At 38.9% G+C, this 22,498-nt stretch overlaps 1 long non-coding RNA gene across 1 annotated transcript in view; it reads right to left on the bottom strand.

Annotated features, from left to right (window-relative positions):
• Window positions 1-6,894: 6,894 nt before the first annotated feature.
• Window positions 6,895-22,498, bottom strand: part of LOC124753075 — a 99,396-nt gene continuing 83,792 nt past the window's right edge. Inside the window, exons 2-3 of the long non-coding RNA XR_007012309.1 lie at window positions 10,182-10,345; window positions 6,895-6,959 (exon numbers count right to left, since the gene is read on the bottom strand). This is a non-coding gene — a long non-coding RNA (uncharacterized LOC124753075). The remainder of the gene's footprint in view (window positions 6,960-10,181; window positions 10,346-22,498) is intronic.

Below are 22,498 nucleotides of genomic sequence, written 5' to 3' on the forward strand. Positions count from 1 at the left end.
TTGCAAGAAATTGCTCAGTGTAATATTCACAGATTGTTTGCGTCCATGTCACAATGACCACAACTGTGTATTCCTGCCCTCGTGGAGCACTCCTCATATTGATTTTGACGGGCGGGAGTTCCAAACATCTTCACAAAGTATGATAAATATAGGACTGGTGCCTCTATTTCTATTTCTGTCATTCACTTGGTACATGTGGTGCTCCTTATCATATGATGATAATAGCTTGCCCTATCAGCTAGTATGATGACTTACGTTAACCAGATGATGATACTAGTCTTTGAATAAATTTTGTAATTTTTGGGTGGTCATGTCCTCCTTTGTCAAATACTGAACAGAAAATACTTATCTGTTCTGGGTAAAGACGGTTGCTCATGTTTTTGCATACCGAAATAGATTTGGTACAAATATAGGTTTCATGACCGTGGTGGTGTATTCCATCTGCGCAACTAATTGAAGGCAGTTTGTTTACTGCCATACACGTTTCGCTTCTTTTGTTTGTGAAGCATTTTCAGTGGCGATTTCCAACGCTGTTAGTCCATCTGTGTGGTCCGGGAGATATGTTCATTAGTCTCCATGCTCCAGTTGGCCGATTTCTGGCGGTCTTTCAACCACATCTGATTAAACACATCGTGTACATCGCTTGCCCTTTATGTTTTGTTTAATCAGATGTGGTTGAAAGGCCGCCAGAAATCGGCCAACTGGAGCATGGAGACTAATGAACAAATCTCCAAGACCACACACATGAGCTAACAGCGCTGGAAATCGCCACTGAAGATGATAAACCAATAAAAGAAGAGAAACGCGTGTGGCAGTAAACAAACCACTTTCAGTTAGTCACATAGACGGAATATACCTCCACGACTTTTGAAGCAAGGCGGAAAACCGAAAAAAATGACAAAAATTTCATATTTGTGATGATAACCACTCTATTTGTCAACAGTGCCTGGAATAATCTGAAGCCATAAAAAATAGTCGTAAATGTCATTTTTACGTTAGGTCTCAGATTTACCTTCGATTACATACGCAGAAGGCTTCTAAGTGAAAACATTCTCTTTCTAAGGATTTATCGTTAACACAATACTTTTTCCTAGGTCTCATGATCCTATTCGGGTTAGCAACGCTAGAGAAAATCATTCTGTTCACACAGAGATGACGAATTTACCCAAAGAATATTCGTCGTTTGTTCCTAACAAGATTTATTGCAGGCATTTCATTGTTGCTCCTAATTCGTTGGGTTTGCTTAAAGTTATTTGTCTTCATCCCTACACCTAGAACATGGCGCATTCGACTCGCATTCTGAAAAATGCTATTCATATCCCTGCTCAGTTTTCCAGATTTGGGCTTCTTAAGTCTCTGAAGGTTAAAGCCGCCATGGTTCCTTTGAAAAGGTTACGGGTGACTTCTTTCGTCATCCTTGTCCTTTTCAAGCTGGTGTTCCGTCTCTAATGACTTCATCGTCGACAGAAGGTTAAACGCAAACCATCCTTCTTCCTTTACACAGAAATTCATGTCTAAAGTCTATCTTTTTCATCTACACCCATAGAGGAGAAATATCTATGGAGTGAATATATAGATCCGTAAAGAACACTTTTTGCAGCTAACATACTTATATTGCCTACGAAGTCAGATGACTACGGCACGGTGTAAGTTCTGCTCGCCAGCGCTCTGCGGATTTTTAATGCCGTTACATCGTTGGTACAGGCAGATTCCGCTCTAAAATACAGTGGATTTTGTACACGCGTTTCATATGTCTTTTAATAACTTATTTTTGATATCTGGAATGATATTGACTTACATTTTTCAACAGACAGATATGTCATAGCCCAGATGTCGTAAACTGTAGGAAAAGAAGGGATAGCTTGAGTCTCCGTTTAAATAAATTGGACTGCGGGACACAGCGAAGTGGCTACGGTGAAGTGGTAGTGTACCGAAGCATATCAAATTTAGGGCTATAACATACAAGAAATTAGTTATTTACCATACACTGAAATAATTTTAGAAAGAAAATTTTTCTGGTTTTACTTTCTGATTCTATATGCTTAATCTTCGTTAAACCTCAGGGAAGCTAAAATATTCTTTGTGTCAAACATATTAATACTACAGTTTTCTTATGGAGACTATTTTAAAATAAGAATAATGGTTTAGAAATCGAATAATCCAGAAGTATTGACAGTCGTATATAAATCTTATCATCCCGGAATTTGTAGTCATTCAGCGGATTGACTGGCAGCACTCTCCGACACTACTGATTATATCTGGCTTCTGTCTCATAAATCTAAGGTCCCACAGTCACATTCGTTAGTTCTACAACATTAACTCTGTTACTCTTTGTCTCTGTATTTTTTAGCACATAAAGCGCCCCTTAGTAGTATAATAACTGTAATTAGACCTTTGAATTTCTTAGCTACGAAAAAGACTTTTTCTCCTTTAACGTATTTCGATTTGAATTTTCAGTAACAGTTGTTCACCGTTGACGTTGGTAGTAAATAAATGTGTAAAAACCTGCCTCGCAGCATTAGTGTTATGGGCGTAGCACAAAATGTAATTAAACAGCGTAAACTGAACTGGCGTAACAGTTCCGGTTTGTAGTTGGCGACTTGCGCAATTATTACGGTATGCGCACTCCATAGATATTCCAACAACGTGTAATATTGGTATAAGTAGTTATCGCTGAAATAAGGAATCTCTGCAAGTTAATAGTAATACTGTGTTGTTTGTTTCTCGTGGTTGGTAATGATTCCTTGACTAAGTCCATAGAATACCTTTTATATATCTATTTTCTGTGTAGCTTCTATTTTTCCTCCCCGCTTGAATCCATAGTTATAATCGAAATTCAGTTACGCTTTCCTGTGCCCGCAAACGAATGGACATTCCGTTCCAAAGCTTCAACGAGAGACTTTTAGTCCGTTGTCCTCGTTTTGTCTTTTCCTCTTTCATCAGCTGGTAAGTAGTCGTTCCCCTTGTGTCTAATACTTTTCTTATTTACGTTACCTTCATGAAAAGATCTAGCTCTTATTGAACCGTTTGGTTCTGTTTAGTAGTAGGCCTCTTTTACATTTTGCTGCTGTGGTACTTTGTCTTCAACAACGTAAACCCTAGTGTTTGGTGTACCAGTAACATTGTAGTAAAAGAGTATTTTTATTTCGGAAGGTGTAACAAACTTAGGAATTTTTGGGAAACATACGTTGTATTTTACTGCATTGATTGCTTATCTCCGAAACAAGAGTTCTTTGTCCGTTGCCCAGTTAATGCATCTTCAAAGAAAGGCTAAGATTTCAGGGTTGTAGAGGGTTGTTTATGGAATGTGGAATAAATTACTTCACGTTTGCTTTCTTACGTTTACATACATAAATATTACCGACGTTTGATGTAGTGAAATGTTCTTAATGTGTTGTGAAATATTTTTTAGTGCTTGAACTTCGGGACGCAACAAGTATGCGTATAATCAGCTTCAAAACATTGATTGAAATTTAAATACGAGACTACTAAAAGTCGTTAACTTTCTCCCAAGAAAAGGATGTCTTACGAATTTTTGCAGGCAAATTGTTTCAGAGTTACGTGAAAAGTTCTAAATTACTACATCAGAAATCTCAGACAACTCCATATTTGAACCATCTCGAAGTTTACCCTTTGATTTGTTTGGTTCAAGCAAACAGCCTACCTGCCTATTTCCACGGAATTGTTGCAAATACATCTCGACACTGAATGTGGGATGTATTTTGAAATGTATTGTGTACCGATGAATAATTCACCACTGTTATAACTTTTACCATGAAAATATTGCAATGAATGACTGTAAGAGCTTAAAAATGTTCAAGAGTTTCATGTGATAATGATTTGTTGACAGCAATAGTCTATTGAAACGAAGTATAAGGCGCAGCTGACAGTAATTAATGCTGCTGTCATAGGATAAGTGGTGTTGTTGTTGTTGTGGTCTTCAGACCTGAGACTGGTTTGAAGCAGCTCTCCATGCTACTCTATCCTGTGCAAGCAGCTTCATCTCCCAGTACGTACTGCATCCTACATCCTTCTGAATCTGTTTAGTGTAATCATCTTTTGGTCTCCCTCTACGATTTTTACCCTCCACGCTGCCTTCCAATGCTGAATTGGTGATTCCTTGATGCCACAGAACATGTCCTACCAACCGATCCCTTCTTCCAGTCAAGTTGTGCCACAAACTCCTCTTCTCCCCAATCCTATTCAGTACCTCCTCATTAGTTATGTGATCTACCCATCTAATCTTCAGCATTCTTCTGGAGCACCACATTTCGAAAGCTTCTATTCTCTTCTTGTCCAAACTATTTATCGTCCATGTTTCACTTCCATACATGGCTACACTCCATACAAATACTTTCAGAAACGACTTCCTGACATTTAAATCTATACTCGATGTTAACAAATGTCTCTTCTTCAGAAACGCTTTCCTTGCCATATCCAGCCTACATTTTATATTCTCTCTAGTTCGACCATCATCAGTTATTTTACTCCCCAAATAGCAAAACTCCTTTACTACTTTAAGTGTCTCATTTCCTAATCTAATTCCCTCAGCATCACCCAAATTAATTCGACTACATTCCATTATCCTCATTTTGCTTTTGTAGATGTTCATCTTATATTCTCCTTTCAAGACACTATCGATTCCGTTCAACTGCTCTTCCAAGTCCTTTGCTGTCTCTGACAGAATTACAGTGTCATCGGCGAACCTCAAAGTTTTTATTTCTTCTCCATGGATTTTAATACCTACTCCGAACTTTTCTTTTGTTTCCTTTATTGCTTGTTTAATATACAGATTGAATAACATCGGGGATAGGCTACAACCCTGTCTTACTCCCTTCCCAACCAGTGCTTCCCTATCATACCCCCCGACTCTTATAACTGCCATCTGCTTTCTGTAAAAATTGTAAATAGCCTTTCGCTCCCTGTATTTTACGCCTGCCACCTTCAGAATTTGAAAGAGAGTATTCCAGTCAACATTGTCAAAACCTTTCTCTAAGTCTACAAATGCTAAAAAAGTAGGTTTGCCTTTCGTTAATCTTTCTTCTAAGATAAGTCGGAGGGTCAGTAGTGCCTCACGTGTTCCAACATTTCTACGGAATCCAAACTGATCTTCCCCGAGGTCGGCTTCTACTATTTTTTCCATTCGTCAGTAAAGAATTCGCGTTAGTATTTTGCAGCCGTGACTTATTAAGTTGATAGTTTGGTAATTTTCACATCTGTCAACACCTGCTTTCTTTGGGATTGGAATTATTACATTCTTCTTGAAGTCTGAGGGCATTTCGCCTGTCTCATACATTTTGCTCACCAGATGGTAGAGTTTTTTTAGGACTGGCTCTCCCGAGGCTGTCAGTAGTTCTGATGGAATGTTGTCTACTCCCGCGGCCTTGTTTTGACTTAGGTCTTTCAGTGCTCTATCAAACTCTTCACGCAGTATCATATCTCCCATTTCATCTGGTGTGTATAGTAGCAGAAAAAAACTCAAACGACTCGCATTTGATATGTACAGCCATGCGTGTTTGTGTTATAAAGGAAAAAGCAACAGAATGCAGGGGTGCAAATATTACAGCATGATAAAAATCCAGATCGACCCGATAATTACATTAAGTAAAGGGCACTACGGAAAATATAAAGCTGGATGGTAGGGCACGTGTCTCAATCATACTTCTCCCGTCAAATAATAAGCAATCGAAGTTCTTCTTCAGACATCAATTACTGGTCCAGAAGGGTATCTTGCTACACATCTTTCTTCTTACATATATAAGGGGTAGACAAATGAAAGCGATGAAAGCGAGACAGATGAAAAAAAGTAAATAACCTGTTTATTATTTAAAAAAGTAATCACCATAACTAATAATACAATTACCCCACTCTGAGAAGACGGTCAATGCCTTCATGGAAAAATATTTGGTGTTGCCTACGGAACCACTATTGCACCCCAAACGGGCACCTCTTCGTCCGAAGCCAATCGACTGCCACGAATGTCATTCTCCTGGGCTCCAGAAATATGGAAATCACATGGGGAGAAATCGAGACTGTTTGGAGGATGCATAAGCTCTTCCTAGCTAAAATTCTGCAGCCTCGTCGAAAAAATCTTGGCCTCATGTGGACCGGTATTACCTTGCAACAGAATAATTCTGTCGGTCAATATTCCTGGGCGTTTGGACTTGATAGCGCGTTTCAATTTTTGCAGAGCATCCAAGCACCGCTGTGCATCAACTGTAGCACCTTGTTCCAAAAAAGTCAGTGAGCAGGGGGTTGAAGGTCGGCGCCATTGTGTTACAGGATAATGTCCGCCCACATGTGCCCGCATGTTGCCAAGGTTGTTTCGAATACACTCCAGACATTTCTCTGGGAAGCACTTACACATCTTCCATACAGTCTCGATTTCTTCCCATGGGATTTCCCATATTTTTTGGAGCCCTGAAAAAAGAAATTCGTAGTCGTCCATTTGCTTCTGACGAAGATGTGCGCGCTTGGGTACAATCATGGTTCCGTAGGCGAAAGAAAGCATTTTTCCATGAAGGCATTGGACGTTTTGTCTCACATGTGTTAAATGTATTAACAGTTATGGTGACTACTTTCGAAACGATAGTGAATTTACTTACTTTTTCATCTGTCTCGTTTCCATTTGATTGCCCCTTATACTTAAACCGTATCTCTGGACCGAGCTTGTTACTCTTTTGGATCTGCAGAATCATTTTTGTGTTTGGAATGTTGAGTTAGTCCACGTGCACCAGCAAACCCTTTCAGATTCTTTATTAGTGTGAAGTATCATGTATTTTACTATCTTTAATCTGTGTAAAGGCCGACGAACTGATTTCTTAGGATGTTCCTGTCCTTTGAAGTCTTCGGATTACGGGGAAATTAATACAAAATAATGTTTTGCTGTTGCCATTTCAGAGAACATTCTCCGTTTTATTTACATAGCGACGGCTATAGGGCAGCAATGTTAGTGAGACCTGCAACAAAAAAAAACTTGCTTAGTTTTCTGGCAGTATAGAACAAAACAACATTGTTTTATCTTACTATAAAAGCTATGAATTGGGTTTATATTGCATGAGTTTTAAATAACTGAAAAGCTACTCGGATATTCTGTATATTTCTTTCTTTGCTTAAGATTACAAATCATTATTGGTCTTGACACTAATCTAAGGTTTTTTTGTTTACTGTTACAAATTGTAACAGCCATAAATTACATGTAATAAATTTCGTTCTTGTGTGTATTTTAATTTTACCATATGGACTGTTCACAGTTCTGTAGCAGATATATACATTTATTTTTGGTAACGTAGGTTTTCCTGAGAACATAAACATATGTTCTGTATAGACAGACAGTTTCGTTGATCCTGATTTCATTCCCCAATATGTTATTTGTACGCGTGCCATTAGATACTGAATATCTCAGTTTCTGTGTATAATTTTTCTTCAGTTGCTTTATACTTAGTTTCTTCTCGGAACACTACATGAGATTAATGATAAGAATCGAGTAATAATGAGTCGTTAGCTTCTAATACTTCTTCAATTCAGCGATTTGTTGTTCTTAAACTGTGTAAAAATTTTCCTGCTGGCCACCTATTTTTAGTGTAAAATATTCTGAGAAGCCTTTACATCTAAATCGGCACATTTCGTAAACGATAAGAATGCTGTATTACACCCTTCCGTTGTCGATACATGTCATTCGTTAAGCATTTAATTTCGTTTATTTGTTTACTTGCTTACTTAGCGTGGGTTGGATTAGGACCTCAGAAACTACTTCCAAAAATGTTTAGTCACCATTAAATAGCTTATATTGCTCTATCATATTTTAATCAACTAAACAAATAATGTTTTGATCTGTATTTGTTGTAATCGTTTCGATAATTTATATGAATATATTATAATATATTATTATATATAAATTATTATATATTATTAATAAGTGGAGTTCTATGTGATATAACACACCACAAAAATGAGCCTCGTACAATACATAATCCACTTGATGATGGAGGTTTCGTTGAAACCCGTGGTCGAAGTAAATAAATTGTGAATGGTGACAGCTATCTTCTTGTTTAGTTTGATAACAACTCAGGTTAACAAATTCTTTAATTATTTCAAAATGAAATGAAGAAGAATGAATTTATTCAGCTATAGTTAATTTAAATTGTAGAATAAATAATTTGCTAAGGGCTGATGTAAGATTTAGTATTGGAACGTAATTCAAATTTGTTGCTCTCCTTTCCTTCTCGCATCATCCAGTGGGGAGTCAACGTTGTAGGGTCACAATTCTGCATGTACCCGTTTATGGTCGCGTGCGTCACAGTATTCGTGTCGTTTCGTGCTGCTTGCACGTTTGCACTCTCTTGTTTCTCGTGTCTCGTACGACGCCATTTTCACCTTGCGTGGAGATAAACTGATAAAACATGTATGCGCGAAACTGCTTCACGTATGTTTCTGGCTTTTGAACACTTGCAAGTTTCTAGCATTGTCGTGTGTATTCCTTCAGTTGGCTGTTACGGCGTCTTTTGGCGTCTTCTTCAGAGCCTTAAATGAAACTGATTTTGCACAAAATTTCCAAACAGGATCTGTCGCAGGTGCTAGACATTTGTCACATCATTTACGGGCGATCTATTTGCTTTTACGTGTATTTAAATCAGTATGTCTGTGTATGCGATGGTGAGACAGTATACAATGCTACTACAAGACAGGTTGGTTACATTTAAGGAAACGATACACCTCACTAAATCTTTAAAAATTTTAACAGCCTTTGTTGTCAGAAAACTATTTAAGTCGTAATGTCATTGCAAATGGATTCAGAGCGCTACATCCACTACTCAGAGGTATTTTACTCCCACGTTCAGCAGAAAATAACTCCGGAGACGACATGCCATGGATAATAACTAGCGAGTTAGGAAGAAGGAAATTCGTTTTACAACTCGTTTTGGCTTATTCCGTTGTATTTATCATCATATTTGCCGATGTTTCATGGAACAGGATGTACAGAAAGCTGTATTAAGCTCAAAAGAAGAAAAAAATTCGGAGAGGGAGATCAATTTGTGGGTTTAAATGATCTTCTTTTCAGTGAGAAAGCTCAATATTAAACACTGCACTTTAGTACTCCATTAGCTTGTAATACTAATTTTGTAGTAGACATGCATAATATATTCGCAAAAAGGAAGTGGGCAAATCATAATGCATAGATTTTTTATAACTATTTTTTTCCCACCTTAGAATAACTCTACGATTTAATCAGTTCTTAATGCCCTTTCATTGTATACCACCACGCTACAACAAGTTCTAATTTTTGTCCACCTCACTCTTACTGTGGAAGGGCTACTATTCAAAGAATGGGTGTAAAGAGCTAATTAACCATACAGTTAATGTAAATCGGAAAAGTAGGGACTTTTTTAACCGCGCTACATTAGTATCTCTCAGATTTCCACGAAGAGTGGACATACTGAATCTTTATGAATTTTAATTAAAGTTTTCAATCCTTTAATTTCTCATTTTAGTCAAAGCAAACAGCAAACAGCCTCGAGAAACAATATTAAATAAAACAAAAACGTGAAATATATAGCGCTTATGCATAAGTAAATATATAGAAAATAGGAAGCGTCTTCCCTAAAACAGTCACCATAGCTTTTTGTACAAAAGCTTCCATCAGAATGAAACTACCACATAAAATCTACGATGTTCAAGTAAATTCATTAGATCTGGAGGTATACAGCAAAATTTGCAGTATGCTCCTAGTAGGACAGACTAGGCTCAACGTCCGACACACTTTGAGGACCACGTAGGCACCAATAATAAAGTTGGATTGAGTGTACACCAAATTCGTGCGAAGCACAAGAAAAGAAACACAGAACATAGAAGTGATCCATATAGCCCCAAAGAGACGTTTCCTGGACGTATTGAAGGGGCCTGAAATATTCGCCCACCACTTACAAGAACCAGACAATTGCATACCGCCGATCCGATTATGCCGGGACCATACCCAGCAGTAGGGGTTAAGCTGTGACCTTTACACGAACCTGAGCCTCTGCCTCCCTCTTTCTCTCTCTCTCTCTCTCTCTCTCTCTCTCTCTCTCTCTCTCAGCGAAAACCGATATGAACAGGCACATCCAAGACGCAGGACTGAAATGTGATTTGTAAGATTCTCCGTTATTTAATTTTGTATACCATTCATAATTTAATCTTAGTACCTGTTGAGTCTTAGACAGAGCGACTGTAATCTTGACGTAGGCCTACAAAATGCAGGTGCTGACACCACGAAAATCATCGTATTGTGTATGTCTCCATCCTCTGTAAATTCAACAGGAATAAAGCATCACCCGGGGCATTAGTAAATTCACCAGCAACAGCAACTCTGGAACAAAACAGAACATCACAATCAGCAGATCATAGAATCAAAGACTATGATATAAACTTAATATCAATTCGCATATCAAAACCAGCGAACGAATATCTTCTATTACTTCCTTAATCTTGTAATATCATCGCAATAAATTGTATAGCAATGGCTGAAGAGCAGAAATAACTGCTGCCACCCCGCCCCAAAAGACGAATGAAATACCAATAGTGGACACTCCACTCAGCACTAGTTACTCCGCAACTACCATGGTGTTGGGTACATTGTTGCACTTAATCAGGTGTGTGTATTACTTTAGTTAAGATGACACTCAGCATGCCTTTTATCTATTTTCAACAGATCCGAAGATGTTCAGTAGCTGAATGAAAGCGGTAATCAGTGTAAGAAAAGTGTGGCGTCAGACTGTGGTAAAAGACATTTCAGCTCTCATACCTGTTATGCGTCTCTAATACAGGGCGTCGATTTCATGGTCTAAGGTAATCTTCTATATTATTTGACCTCTGCTTAAAGATAGCCGAAACGTTTTCGGACTAATGGTTGCGTAGTTCTTAAAGATCTTTCTGTTAGCAGCTTCAAAATTTTATTTCACGTTACATTCCCTTGTGTGGGATCAACAACTTCCTTGTGCATGGCTACACAGCCATAGTAAGTGTTCTGAATACACGCGAGCCCATTGTGAGGGAACTTTAATAGTGGCAACTATTTATTTACAGCTCGTACAAAGTAGATACGTGTTCAAAGTTTTAGTGATCTTCAAAGTAGTCACCAGCATTGTGTATAATCCGTTGCCAGCGATGTGGAAGTCGTAGGATACTCCCAGCAGTGCCAGTTGTGTTTACAATTCGTGCTGCGCGGTCTATTGCCCTACGAATTTGTAGCAGTTCTGAAGTGAATGCTGTAAAGTGTTTCCTTCAGTTTAGAAATCGAGTTGAACTTACGAGGGCTTAAGTCAGGGGAGTGCAGTTTGTGGTATAGCTCTTAGCAGCCTTAGCAGTCAAACAAATCAGTAACAGCTTACACTGTACTTGCTTGAGCATTGTCCAGCAAAATGATGTTCAGATCCTGCAGAAGTGTCATCACTTCTATCTCTATGCTGTTCATTTTTGGAACACAACCTACGACCAGCTTAGAGACAGACGTGATGGCGTTTTCTGCAGGACCTGACCATCATTTTGCAGAACAATGGTTCAAATGGCTCTGAGTACTGTGGGACTTAACTTCTGAGGTCATCAGTCCCCTAGAACTTAGAAATACTTAAACCTAACTAATCTAATGACATCACACACATCCATGGCCGAGGCAGGATTCGAACCTACGACTGAAGCACCTAGAACCGATCGGTCACACCGGCCGGGGCAGGACAATGTTCAAGCACGTACAGTGATTTGACTGATGGGGCTGCTAAGTGCTATACCACCTACTGCACTCCCCTGACTTAAGTCCTCGTGAGTTCAACTCGATTTCTAAACTGAAGGAAGCACTTCACGGCATTCGATTCAGAACTACTACAAATTCTTTGGGCAATAGACCGCGCCGCTCGAACTGTCAACACAACTGGCACTGCTAAGAGCATCCTACGACTTCCACATCGCTGGCAACGGGTTATACACAATGCTGGTGACTATTTTGAATGTCAGTAAGACTTTAAAACACGCATCTGTTTATTACGAACTGTGTGTAAATAGTTGCCACTATTAAAGTTCCTACCCTCGTATTTATCGGTGTCTTCCACAATAACTCGTACTCGAACCCACATTGCATCAACCTATGTAACTAGTGATGAGCGGTTGTTCTCTACTGTTGTTTGCACTGGCATGCTATTGCCGTAGTCGTGAAACGAAGATGGATTTTTGATTTTTGAAGCACTGCTTAATTGTCGAAATCTGATAACAGACTGCAAGTGAAATAAAAATTAATTTAGATATCTTAAAGAGCCGAAGGTGGCAAAATCTTTTAAACCTTCAAAAACCCTTCTGTGAAGATTAATTTACGCAGTAACGGCAGTTAAGTGTTAAGAAAGGGATGTGATCGAACGCGTTTGTGTATCTTTAGCGCGAGGGGATGGTCAGAGCTATTGTGCCACCAGCTTCAGTATCAAATACCGCCAGAAGAAAACTAATTTAAGATTGACGACAGTTGGAAGTCTTACTGGTTGAGATTAGCTACGTACGTTTGTCGTTCACGAAACGGTAGTTTTATCTCATAGCGAACAGGTCTGTTCCGTTAACGCCGTATTAAATAGGAAGTTCGGAAAGGCACGTGGTTTGATCTTGGAGAATCTGGCAGGAAGGAAAGAACGGATGGGAGGGTTGAACTGGAGGGAGGAAGAAGCCCCGTAACGACGATCCACATAAATCCGCGGCCAAATTGTGGGGTATGGCCGCCGCGTGGCAATAACTCAGGGCCGGCTGATGGCTAAATTGAATGAAGGGCGTTAGCGGCGGGGGGTACGGCACCTGTGCTTCCACAGGCTGTCTCTACTCCTGCCAGCGCTGCACCGTTGCTCCACTGTGCAGCTCACTTCACTCCTACTGTGGACAAATTTGTTTGTTTGTTTGCTGCGTGAAGTTCATGTGTTGTCGTCTACATGCTATGACGGACCTACATTAATGATATACTAACAATAATAGTTACACTAATAAAATCACGTACAATTATGGTATTCAGTCACAATTCGTGTTTACATTATTGTTTTAAAGTAAACTCACTGGACGAAACATTAGTGACAGTACAGATACGCTCTACCGAAAATGCGGTTCGGTAGTTCTGGTACAGTACATAAATGATGTAGTAAATGGTAGGATTACCAGTAGCACTGGTATGGAGAGAAACATAAATGAATGTGAGAGAGATTAACTGGAAGCCAACGACTTCTCTTTGTTTTGTTTGTTTTTTGTTTGGTTAGCACATAATTTTAACCGCACATTGTTCACTTTAGTCCATTTTGTATTTTACATCCTTAAGAGCTATATACTGCATTTTATAAGAAAAAATAGCTGCTCACATAACTTCTGTGCTTTTATGTAACCAAAACAATTACTCTTGATGCAAGTACTGTTTACATGCACAAACGCCAAAAATCTATATTATTTTTTGTTGTTGTTTTGTACTCAATAGGAAGTTCTTCATCATCATCAAAGGCAAGAGTTTCCTGTTATAACTGCGAAAGTTTTTTAGCAATAACAGAAACATATAAGCTCAATGAAGTATTGAACTGATATTTGGTATGTTTCTATTTTGCATTTTTTAAAATTTTATCATTTTTTTAAAAATTTAGTTTTCCAGCACTATATCATAAATCAGTGTTTCTTTATTAAGATCTTAACTGACCAACGCTACTAGGGAAACTACCGTAGTCTACACTTACTTACGATGGTCTACAGTAGGCTGCGGAAGCTTTACGATTCTAGGCACCCACTGCGCACAGATGAATCATTAAGTCTTTACAGATGGCGCAGCGATCGAGTCACGTGTTCAACCGCACTTGCGCTGCCTCTGCGTGAGCATAAGCCAGAAATGATCTGTGGGACATTTATGATTCAAGCCGCATTGTGCCTAAACATGTGTCAATTAAGGTCATGACAGTATAGCGCAAAGGGGCAATCTTGTTTGGCCGTGTTCATGGCCATACGGCGTGTGAAATAGCTGCATTCGTTGTTTCTCTACGGACTTTCCAACGCATGTACTAGCAGTGGTGCAATACACGTCGCCCCGAAACCCTACGTCAGAATTATTGTCGAAATAGATCCTGACTGAGATGGACGGGAAACGCGTTTCACAGCTTGTGAGTCAAAATGGCTTCCACGGAAGAGGTCATTGCTCACACAGGGACATAAAGACGAGACGACAACAGCAAAGTTCTTCGCTCTGAAAGTGACTGGTTTTCTGAACACTTCCCCATCCTTTTACATCTCGAGTGGTTTGCAGAATCACCTGACGTGAATCTAATGGAAAGCCTGTGTGACACTTGGTAAAATGCTGTTATCAGCATTCCCGCAGTTTGGTGCCTTGCGCGAATGCTCAGCGAGTGACTTAAATTGAATGCTACGTTCCTCTATAACCTTACGGACGCACTTCCTAACCGAAGCCACTCGGTTATCCAGTCCAGAGGCGGAACTACAGAGTATTAAATAATGCCAGTAATGATTTTTCAAGGGGTGACTAATTTTTTGTCCGGTGATCTTACAATAATGACATGAGTGATTACAATTCTGCTTGTGGGTTGTGAAGCCTATAACTGCTTATAATCGAAGAACCGATGTCTGAGGGAACAGTGAAACCTGCAGTTATAATGAAGAAAGACACTGTCTGAGTCACCTGGCATGTTGTATTAGGAAAAACGGATTAAATCTGTGATACACGGCATCTTCTGATCGATACCTCTAATAATTACGCAGCGCAGTTTATAATCAAGGAGAGGATTTTTAATCTGAATCCTAGCCCTGCTGATACACTCCGCTTCGCAGTAACGTGGTGTACGGGTCTGAGGATGATATGTATCACACGTGGAAACAGGTTATCCTAGTAAAGCATACTAAGTGGACCGGCCTATTTCTCATTATTATTACTTCTTAATCTAAAAGATATAAACTATACCGAAAAATGAAGAAATGTAACTAAAAGATGATAACAGAAGAGACAGAATACAAAATAGAAGAGATATAGCTTAAGTCTGATGGAAGCTACCTTGGTTTGTCCCCTTAGGATACACATCGTACCTTCACTCACAGTTAGTTTCCAACATTCCATTACTATTCCTCTTCTATGAAGGTATGGCTAAGTCTCATCTTACTGTTGTTTTAGTACTTATAAGGAGACACACGAAGTGCAGCTGTCTTCTTCCTAGATAAATTGACAGCATTAATAACAACCACCGTCTGAAGACGAAACAGGGTACCACGCTGACGACACGCGTACAGGTAAAAAGAGTTCAGAGCACGCTGGCCGGCTTACCATTCCCATTACGATCACTGTATCTTATAAAACATTTATTATGGATTTCGAGTTTGCTGATCCAATTCTAATTAACTTATTTTCAGAGAAGTAGCGAACTTCGTCTTACGTAAAGTGATGTAACCATCTGCATCTCGCCTGTTGTGCCGGATGAGATGGCCAAGACGTTAAGACGCAACACTGCATTCGGAAATAGCGGGATTCGAAAATCCGTACGTTTTTCTTGATTTAAGTTTGTTCCTCAATGACTAACACCAGGAGCGTTCCTTTAACACGGCACAGGTCTATCACTCACCCCATCTTTTACAGACGAGCTAGAGCTAATTCTGTCACGACGACATCTCATACTCTCATTTTTCTAAATCCCTCCGTCAGTGGTCGTGCTTTTAGTTGGCACAGAATTGCATTTGAATTATAGTGGAACACAGACTTTCGGATTAGTCAGTCAGACAAAATGCTGTCATTTGGCCTTCTTGAATTCGAAATACTCTTATCTGATATCCATACTAACGTGTCAGAGATTCGAAAAACGCGCAGTTAGAAATGTAACGAGCAAAAAACTTCCTTGCTACGACTTCCGAAAGCAGCCAATATCTGCATCGTGTCCACTGCAACACGAATTTAACTTTAACTTAGTTACAAGGCATTAAACTGCATTTCATTTTTTTAGATTCTTAAAGGTTCAGATCATCGCCTTGCAAATGTTTGCGTTTTTTTCCTGCAAAATCTGCAGGTTGCCTCCCAAACAAACGCCTTAAAATCCTTTCTTCAGACCAATTGCGATTTTTGACCGACTTATTTCTGATGAAGCATTAGAGAATATGACAAGTAATAATTCGGGAGTAATGCCCTTATAGGGCCAGGGTCAGCACTCGATTTTAATGTGTCAGGCAATTACACAACAGTACACACTCCACTCTAAGGTGAAACACTGAATTTGTGACGTTAATAAGGTATCTGCATTATTGGACTCCTTCAATTACTCGCAGAATTCTTTACTAGTGTTACTGTTTCAGGTAATGAGTAATGAGCAGCTGAGAAAACGAAATAACTTCATACTGATAAATTCTAGGTAGGCTAATCTCTCTCGGGCTCCGTTTTAACTGTAATTCCTTCTGCAAGATGTGTCACTCCTCACATGCTATTGTCTACAACACAAATTCTGTTTAGGCGAAAATGAGGACTCAGTCTCAACGACAGCACTCACTCTGTGAGGCATACAACAGACAGGGCAGCAAGCAATGGCCTTCTGTGTAGTGCCCGTGGTTACAGTTAGGCTGCTCTCAGACATAACCAGCTCAACGTCTTGATAACGCAAGAAAAAGCGCTCTCTAAAGATAGCGAACAATGTCGTCACCAGCAAAATTGTAACTCATAACTTCTTTTGACGTTGCAGTTTGCGTTATCTACATTTACAACGATATGCAGCGGATTATGTCTAGTAAAATTTACAAATCTAGTAAAATTTACAAATCAGCTTAAACCATACACAGGCCTGGAGTTACCTTCTCACATGTGAGTCGTACCGCGTTTCATTCCACCGGGAAATATTGCTAAGCGCAGCTTGCGGCGTTACATTTGTACTAACATCGCTTTACAGATACATCGGTGAAGAAGGTGTAGATACTTCGAAGTTTTCCCCATACGGCCAAAGCACCTCCACCATCGACGAATAACATTTACGCTATGAAATTGCTTTTTGACATGCTGCGGTAAATGGAAGATGGCCTGCAATAGGATCAAAGGAATTCATAAGAATTTCTGCGTGAAGTAGATTGAATTTTGTTAGTCTGATATATCGCTGCAATACACTTTTAACAGTTAAAAAACGACCTGAAATTTGAACTGAGTGTTTTTAGACACCTCTTGACAGAAAATGACGTGTTCATGTCACCAGTCCGCTCGATTTCTGTTCATCCGGAAGAGCAAATGCAAGTAAAGCAAAGTTTCAACAGTTTTGGCTAGCACTTTGGATTCCTCTGATGAAATCAATTGGCCCTCAAATCATTAAAATCATTAGGGTTCTATGTTAGGCGATTAAAAATTATCTGATGTATGATCGACTGAAGTGATGGAATACAACACATGAACCTCGAAATACGACTTTTGCGTGTCAAAGACACCTTCAAACATCCCCTTCGAAAAATTAAAAATGACTGTGCTGGTAAACCTCTTACGTTATTTGATTTTCAAACAGCTGAGCAAAACTGAACGAACTTAGATATTTTTCTCTTTACTTATTGTGATCATCACTAAACTGACACGCAATATTTCTTTAGCGCTACACAAGCTGACTTTCAATAATCCGTACAAAAGAATAGCCCTCACTAACAATAAACTATACCTTTCATGAATCACTTACCTCACAAAAATCTTCATTACTAGAACTACTGCAATACACCGAGCGCCAGTACTGCCAGCTAAATAAAAGATTCTGACTACTGAAGGCACTAGCTACTGATAGGTATAGTTAGCAAATGAAAGATTTTGGTAGAGAACAAACAATGGATTTACCTTAATAATGTGCAAAAATTATTATATATATATATATATATATATATATATATATATATATATATATATACAGTTCATGATATCCAGTATTACAAATTTACTCTTTCTCATGGACATACGTCCAGATCGTCCGCTCTCAAAATTCTGCTCACCTCCAACTGCGCAATGCTACGCGCTGTTCACATCCAACTGCCCAACTCTACAATAGCAAATATTTCAACAATGCAAATCAGTCACAGACTGCACACAGCACAGTCAGTGATTTTCATACAGAGCGCTACGTGGCGTTACCAACATAAAAACCTAAACAGCCTACTTACAACCTGGATTTAACTCTTAATTTTTGTACGTCGCGAAGAAGGACAACATACATAACCAAACAAGGATTAGCACGAATCGAAACTAGCACGTTGGTCAAGCCAAATGTGATTTACACAAGGCTTTCGGACTTGTCGAAGTTAGCTGTAATTTTTTATGTTCCTTAGTCTGTCTTATAATTTATCGAGAACTTTATGGCATGATCTCGGGAAAATAAACCTTCTGTCCTTTCATTACTTTTCTCCTTTCTTCCTCTTACCTTGCAATTTTGGTCTCAATCACAGTCCTTCATACCCTTTACCTATTGTTTTCTTTCCCTAATCGGTTATGTTCTTATATCTCTCAATTTAATCGGTTTCCTCTGCCTTCTTCGTGCTCACCGATGCCACAGCTCGTAGTCCATATTTGCCCTTCTTAAACCTTGTACAATTGATAATACCAATAAACTTATTATTTCATCTTACTCGCACAGTGCCAAATTTCTGTATGCTGCCTTGTTAGATATGAGATAGGACTTGTTACACTATGTCAGGTAAAACACAAGAATGTGTGAATAATAATAATAATAAATTCATTTTATGTGTCAGGCTTTTTACTTTTGCGTCCACTATTACCTTTAATTTGTGGTCCGTATTCCAGTTTTGTATTTTCATGTAACATTTTCTCTTTAGCGATGCAGGTCTCGCCATAATCCACGCAGCTAATTTCGGATGGCCTAGCAAATTCTTTAACATCTTCTCTCTTTACTGGTCTGAGTTCCTTCGGAGACTTCTCTAACTCTCTCTTCCCACCACCTCTCATTATTGTATTTAATATTTTTTCATCTCTTTCACAGAATAATTTCCTCGTTCCTTAAACAACCCGCATTTTAATAAATCCGTACTTCCTTTATTTCACATAGTCTTGTTATCTCAGATCTCCAGCAAACAGACTGCCTCTTTTGGTCTCGTAGAATCTTTTTTTTATTCAGCCCTTGATAACTCCTCAGTAGAAATCCAACTGATGAATAATTTTACTTCGGAATTTCTTTAGATCTGAAGAGAGAAGAGACAATTACGATGCTCAATGAATTATTAATGTACTAAATGCCTTTGTTGCAAAATATTTTGTTATCTTCTGTATCCCTTTGCTTTTCAGTTTATGATCACTGTTAACTCCTCCACGTTTTCAGCATTTTGCCAACCTAACGACAAATAATGCTGTTAATCTCTGTCTGCTTCTGCGGTAACTAATTTGTCTCCTGACTTCAAATACAGAGCATCTGCTGACTGAGGGACATGATCTTTCACGGGGCTTAATTCCAGAGCATATTTTTTCTTTCATAATGGAATGCTTCAATTTACGGTCACACATAAAACACCCTCAGATACTTCATCATTATCTGTGTGATGATGTGTGGCTCTTTTATATGTATGTAGGGACCTCTGTCTGTCAAGCTGTCAAATCCTTAACAAGAACTAGGCAACATTACATGATACTCACACAGTAGCAACAGCTAGTATGTATATAATGCCGTGTACTTAACGGCCAAATATTCACTGAGATCACGAAGAGTAATGTTAACACTTGTTTTCAGGGACATAAAAGAAACAGTCACTGCAGATAAACTACTAAATCGGGCGCAGAAGAATATACCTTTTAAAACGCAGACTATGAAAGTGAATTTAGTGAAATTTGTGTTTTAACTAAGACAACGCATTATCGTGCTCACTTGCATACGAAGGCAACACATGAAGTAACTAAAGAAATGAAATAGTCGTAATGCAAAAGATGAAAGAAACTGACTTACATGACTATGTAGCATGAGTGAAACTGGACTGAGACAGACTGATAAAGACACACATAAGTTCTCTACAATAAAACTGTGTTTAAATTAAATGACTACTCTTTTATAAGAACAAACTCATGGTTTTCCCTTTTCACCTACGAGCCACAGATGGTTGTGTGTGGTCATTGTACACAGCGAAAACACCATCTGAGTGCAACAAATTAGGTATAGAACAGGTTATATTTTTTATTTGTGGGTAACTAAATCAGAGAAAAGTTGTAGGACAGTTAAGCGATCTTAAAATCTAAGTCAAGTCTAATTATAAAAGAGTTTTATTTGTGCCCTGTTCTACTCGTTGTTATATTAGAGCCGCAGTCATAGCTGGGTGACAGATCGAATCGAACGCTTTTGCAAAATCTGTAAAGGCAATGAAATAGGTAGATGGTACTTACTTGCTCTATTACATGTTTCATGGAGAGTGAAGATATGATCGATTGTACTAAATTCTGTGCAGAACCCAGCTTGCTCAATTGGTTGTATAAGGTCAAGTGTATTGCTCGGTCTAGTAACCAAAATGACAATGAAAATTTTGTACAGTATGGACACAAAGCTGATAGGCTCATAGTTCTTTATATATTTAGTACTGAATTTCTTGTGTATTAGGATTATTTTGGCTTTACTCCAATCTCTTAATAATATTCCACTGTAAAAGCTAAATGCTTTACAGAACCCTCATCAATCAGCTTTAAAATATCGACTGACAGATCATGACTTCCTGGAGCAGTTCCTTTTTTCGTCTTTTCTGTAGTACGTTTGACTTCTAAGGGGATAATTTCTAAGATTTCGTAGACAGGAGCATCCAGTTCGTCTAGGGTTAAGGTATCCTCATTGATTTTATTACACAAGTTACCATAAAAAATAGTCAATACAGTCAAATGTTTATATCTTATTCGTAATTCGGCTTTTACCTGTGTTTAACGCTATTAACTAATTATTTCCAATCATGAGCTTCCGCTTGGCCCTTTTTAAACGAGATTTATTTTAAAGACTGGCTTTCAGCAATTTTCTTCATATTTCTTGGCAACCTCTTTCACTCACTTTCTCAGAGCCTTGCACATTCTATAAATTGTATCTAATCTTTGTTTGTTTCTACTTTTATTTTTCTTCTGTTGTCCATCAGACTCGTCAGCTCCTGTTGTTAGTTTTGAGATTTACACAAGCCACCCGCTTCCCCTGCTGTTGTGATTAGTACCTTCGACATATCTTCTGCATTACATTCTTTTAACTTTCTCTTAATTATTTCTTTATTTCTTGAAATTATTCTTTCCTCTTTCCGTTCTTCGAGATTTAAAATATTTTCTTTAATTAGTTTCAATCTTTCATCTTTTGTATTCAGTTAAAATCTTGTTCTTATTATCGATGGTCACTCTTTCTATCGAACATTTCGAGGACTGTTGGTACGAATGAATTCTATCTCATTTTTGATTCATACTTAGGAGCCTTCCAAGTCCATTTGGGACTAGCAATCTGCAAACTGAACAAATCTCTCAGCTGTGTCATTTCTTCAACTCATTCCATTTTTATCAGTAACTGAATCACCTTCCATATATGTTCCAACTTTGGCATTAAAGAAACCAATTATGAATCGCTCTTTGTGGAAAGTTTCTTTTAGACCATCAGAAGGATTATATCTCTTCACCGGAGAGTGACTAGAAGTAGGTACATGTGGTGGAACTTTATGAACTCTACAGCTGGCTGATATTTTTAGGACCTTTCGTCCCTTTCTGCTTGAAGTTCTTTCTAACACTTCTGTCTTGTCTACAATGGTTTCGTTTATAAAAAAAATCCTATTCAGTTTAGATTTCCAGTTGCTTCACCAAGGTAACAGAAAAGATCCGAATGCGAGGCCAATTTAACTGCGGAACATTTTATATTACTCTCTCAAAGGTGAGAAGCATAATCGCCACGGTCGCTTCAGAGCTGACTGGCGATCTAATTTTCTAGACCAGCCTAACATGGGGTACAGACGCTGCCCATGCTGCTAGTTTTGGTCTGCTCAGGGTATTTCATTTCCCCGGTGGCACCGATGTCTGACCAGGTTTTTCACGATCCATCACTTGGGGAGGCACACGGTGGAGGGCTAGCAACCTCACACGGGACGTTGTATTCAATAAATAAAATCTTAATTCTGTTACATTCTTCCTAGTATTTTTTGACTGAAGACGCACGTTGTACATACGGTTTCATAAACCTTTCGCCTTCTAGCTACCCTGTAACTTGCGTCTTTTATGAGACTTTCTCTGTTACATCATTTCCAGAGAAGTCTTTTAATTCCCAATCTACGATGGAGACCTTCCCTCCGCGGTGGCTTCGGAGCTTCCGAGAGCGAGGTCGTGTATCGGCGCAAGAAGGAACAAATCAAAACGCCATAAGCTTCTCTTTCTAAGTTACGACCATCGGCATGGCCCCCCGCCCACGAAACACGGAAAGACATAAAACATCCATAAGAAGCGTACACGGTCCGGGGCTTGTTCGTAAGCCGCGGCCGGCTGTTACCGGCGAGGGGAACAATAAAACGTGGCCGCACAGGTGCCGGG

Source organism: Schistocerca piceifrons, unplaced genomic scaffold, assembly GCF_021461385.2.
Source record: "Schistocerca piceifrons isolate TAMUIC-IGC-003096 unplaced genomic scaffold, iqSchPice1.1 HiC_scaffold_520, whole genome shotgun sequence".
In the NCBI taxonomy this organism is placed as follows: Eukaryota; Metazoa; Arthropoda; class Insecta; order Orthoptera; family Acrididae; genus Schistocerca; species Schistocerca piceifrons.